The sequence below is a fragment of the Halyomorpha halys genome, unplaced genomic scaffold, assembly GCF_000696795.3.
Source record: "Halyomorpha halys isolate HHAL.00 unplaced genomic scaffold, Hhal_1.1 Scaffold17.1, whole genome shotgun sequence".
NCBI classification, from domain to species: domain Eukaryota; kingdom Metazoa; phylum Arthropoda; class Insecta; order Hemiptera; family Pentatomidae; genus Halyomorpha; species Halyomorpha halys.
In genome coordinates this window covers 36511-41189 of record NW_027112056.1, presented here as the reverse complement: position 1 = coordinate 41189, position 4679 = coordinate 36511, and the positions used below count along the sequence as shown (strand labels likewise).

Here is a 4679-nt window from a genome sequence, read left to right as displayed (position 1 = left end):
CTCACACAAAATAGCAATGTCTGAACGCTAAGCATTGTTAATAGAAAACAAAATTGTTTAGGAAAGGAAATCAGTTTGTTTTATCAATTCTTTTTTTTTAATCTGAGTTGAGAGATCCATTACCTCAAAACATAAATTAAATTTTAAACTCTGATGTTTTTATTATTTCAAAATTATGTTATGTTAAATGTATGTTTATCTAAGTTTGTGTGTATTAGTATAATTGTTAGTTTACAAACTTTTTTTTTTAATGATAACCGAGTTATAATGCAAAATAATGTAATGTATTTTGTGCTGCTTAGGTTTTAAATAACTAACAGGGCATTTAATTCTGTTGGCAATGTAATACATCTCGTGCATAAGCGAAGTTTAGTTTTGAAAGCACTTGTCAACAAGTTATTAATACATCTATGGACACCATGTTGCATTGTTCACTTTGGCACTTGGATTTCGGTTAACGTATACAGCCATTGGGACTGTCATCGCTATGATAAGAGTGAATTAAACATATTACATGATATGATATTGACTAATTACTGTAAGTTCTCCATTGACATGATACTTAAATGATTATTACATTAAAATTGTAACGAATGGTAAAAAAATATTAAATAAAATATATAGTGATTCATGTAATAGGAAGTTTATTAAACAGCGTACATGGTTGTTTATTAATTGTTTAAAAAAATATATATATATATTGTAATTGTTTATTTTTGATTTTTGGCATAATTTGGAATTTGTATTGTTTATTGTAGTCAAAGCTTAGTAATTCTACTTTTAATAAATTAGTTATGTTGATTGTAAAGAGGAAGGTGTAATACTTTGTTCTAGCAATATTGAGGATTGTTCTAAAACTGTGTGTTAGAAATGTCCATTACCTAGGTCTGAATGTAATCAAAATGCCTTTAATAAAAATTGTTATAACCAACATTTTTTTTTATTTAATTTTCCTTCTTATAGAAAATTAATTTTTATTAATAGCTACTTGTTTTATAAGGTTGAAAGTCCTTAAATTATAAGAAAAGAGAAGAGATCAGTTTCACTACGCTTAACCTTGAGAGAGTTAAATAAAATTTAACTATAAGCAATGCTGTACAAATACAGGACCATATAAACAAGGATATAAACTTAATAATAATACAATATTCATATATACAAGTAATAATCTTTATTTATTAATAATAATAATCTTTATGATATGATACTTAAATAATTATTACGTTAAAATTGTAATAAATGGTTAAATAAAATGTTTGGTGATTCATGTAACAGGAAGTGTATTAAACAGCGTACATGATGATGAGACCTCCTTAATGGAGAAGCCGGGTTAGAAACGCGACGGTTTGGGTGGTCAGGAAGTTTATCATGGAAGGATCAGTATAAATAAATTAAAAAAAAAAAAAGAAGGTAAAAACAAACAATAATATAACTATGATACAGACATGTGGAGGATCTACCCATTGATAAAACTCCAATAACTTTTGTAGAGAATTAGATCTTGAAGCTATCTTCTTTTCAGGTGCCAAGGAGGATTATCAGGCAATGAAGGAAAAGTTAGGTTAGAAACAAGTGAGTTTGTGTGGTTAGGACATTTATCATGGAAGGATTAGAATAAATAAGTTAAAAATAAATAAATATGGTAAATACAAATAAATAGATCTTAAGCAATAATATATAACTATGGTACAGACATGTAGAGAATCTACTCATTGATAGAACTACAATAATGTTTATACAGAATAAGATCTTTAGGCCATCTTATTTTCAGGTGCCAAGGAGGATAATTAGGTAATGAAGGAGAAGCCGGGTTTGGGTGGTTAGGAAGTTTATAATGGGAGGATTAGTATAAATAAGTTTAAAATAAATAAATATGGTAAAAAAAAATAAATAGGTTACAAACAATAATTTATGATACAGACATGTGGAGAATCCACCCATTGATAGAACTCCAATAACTTTTGTAGAGAATAAGATGTCGAGGCCATCTTCTTTTCAGATGGCTAGGAGTACTGTCAGGTAATGAAGAAGCCAGACTAGAAACAATTGGGTTTGGGAGGTTGGGAAGTTTATCATGAAAGAATTGGTATAAATAAATGAATAAATAAGGTAAAAACAAATAAATTAAACAATTTTTTACCGCAACCCTGACCATCTTCTAATATTTAAATCTTCACGGTCAACTATATATACATATAAATTAAACAATTCTTTTTTTACAAATATATTACATTAAATAAAAGGAAGTGGTCCAAGAACAAACTCAAATAGTAATTGTATTATTAAATGTTTGCCAACATATTGCCCCACATTGGAGTGCTTACTGAATGCAAGTTAGCACAAAATTCATTGATTTTTTAAAATTAAATTTGATTAAGAAAGGTGCCCCCTCACTTCTGAACTGAAATTCATTATGCCATCTAGTGGCAAAGATAAGCGGTAGGAGACCTGGCAGCCATCTTGATCCCCCCCAAAAATAGGGGTAAGAACCGATAGAGTAGCCATCTTGACCTGTACAGGGGAAGAAAGAGACAGAACTCTTCAAGAAGATCTCTTCTCATAATGATGAGGGAGTAAAACCTTACACTCAGGCGAGAGAGGCGGCGGCGGCAGGAGGATGAGGAGAAAGAACCAAGAGGGAACCCTTATTTCATCTACACATTCACACCAGAAACAAACTTCAAGCCTCAAGTATATCAAACAAGTAAAATGTAATACTTTCATAAATTAATGTAATGAAACCAAAACTATCACTAACGAACTAACCATTTTGTTCAAACCGTACAGCAAATCGTTTCAGAAAATTATAAAGAGAAAATAGAAGTATTTTATTTTAAAAGCATATGATATCAATTTATTATAAAAACAGTCCACTCCATCATTACAAGTAATTCTTTATTCCAACCAGCCATACCAGCACATATTAATTAATTTGGGTAATATCCCCCAACTTTTACTCCGGGAATTATCTAAATTAAACAAAATTAAATATATGTATATATAGTTGACCGTAAAAATTGATATATAGGAAGATGGTCAGGGTTGCGGTCAAAGGAGAAACAAAAATAGTTTACAACTATTTATTTTCCGATGTTTCGCCCCACTTTTCAGGGCTTCATCAGGGCTAAAAAGATACAAAATGATACTAAGATAAGAATAAAAATAAAAATACTAAGTATTTTTATTCTGTATATTCTGTGTTTATAATTTATATTTGACATAAACAATTTATGAACAATTAAGAGAATCCTGTTGGTTTATTTCTTTTAAAAATGAAAACATGTAAGAAATAGTAAAAGGAATAAAAAATAAAGAATCAAATCATATATATTTTTTCAGAACTGTTATTATATTTTATTTGTATATATTTATTAATATTACCTTTGGTGTTCAGACATTTTTTTTTTGTACAGAAAGTTTAGTAATAAATGTATAATACAACACTGTAAGATCCATTTTAGTCAATAGTGTACAAAAATTATTCTTCCTGTGGATTCTTTATATACAGAACATATGTTATTATATAAAAAGTTGACAAATAATGTTACTGTGTCTGACTAACCCATCTGTCCTGTTGTGAGTTAAATAAACTTATATTTTTAAATGTTGTTGACTTATTAATTAGTTGAATCAAAATTTATTACAACTTTAATTAAATTTTTTAGAATTAAATTTTATTTTTTATTGGTATATTCAAAGTAAATTAGGCTTTGTAAGTAAATTGTGCTTCATTATAACTCAAGCATTATTTCATATCTTCTCTGACGATAACAATAAAAATTTATTATTTCAAAAATAATTTATTTACAAACAAAATAAATAAATCTTTCATTTATGGATCTGATTAGGAGTAAGTAGCCCACTGCCTAACCAATGGTACTCCAGATATAGCCTTTTAGTACTCATTATTATAAAAATAATAATAAATTCATTTCACTTGCTTAAAGTGAAAGAGAGAATAAGTGACTATAAGAAATATATCATTCACAAAAGTGTGATGACATAAGTCCAAAACTTTTAAATCTAGGGTTATTTTATTTATTCCATTTTTGTTTAACTTTTATGTGCAACATCTAATTGCCATTTTGTTTTTTTTTAACTCAATAAGATGTCACTTGCTCTAGCACACACTATTAAAAAAATACAATAAAAATTAAATTTTTTTACCTATCCTGAAAAGTCATATTTTTGAAGTAGGAAATTTCACACTTTTGCCAATGATGAATTAGTTTGATTTAAATGTCAGCTTTAAATAAAAACCAAAAACTTGTTTTATTTTATTGTTTTTGTGAATTTTCATTTTATTTATAAATATTATTTTATTTGGAGTAACCTTATTGTTATTAATGAGCTATAATTTAAAATTGTATCCTGATGCTACATCAAAATATAGAAACAAAAAGTGAAAAAGATGGAGGTAGAAATGAAATAATAACTAATTTTTGAACATTTAATAAACTCACCATTAGAAAGTACTATAACAGGTGGCACAAAAGTGACTAAGTACAACCATAAGTTGGACATATTGAAAACATTCAGTCTTATATTTAAATTTCTTATAATAGCAGTTAGAAGCCAATCATATAAAAATGTATTGTTTATATATTTGTAATGCAGAAGTAAATACATTTTTTTTTATTTGCACCTGTAAATGTACTTTACAGCCAGTAAATGAGATG

At 27.5% G+C, this 4679-nt stretch overlaps 1 long non-coding RNA gene across 1 annotated transcript in view; it reads right to left on the bottom strand.

Annotated features, from left to right (window-relative positions):
• Positions 1-4083: 4083 nt before the first annotated feature.
• Positions 4084-4679, bottom strand: part of LOC136796388 (uncharacterized) — a 14813-nt gene continuing 14217 nt past the window's right edge. The window contains exon 2 of the long non-coding RNA XR_010844094.1: positions 4084-4645. This is a non-coding gene — a long non-coding RNA (uncharacterized lncRNA). The remainder of the gene's footprint in view (positions 4646-4679) is intronic.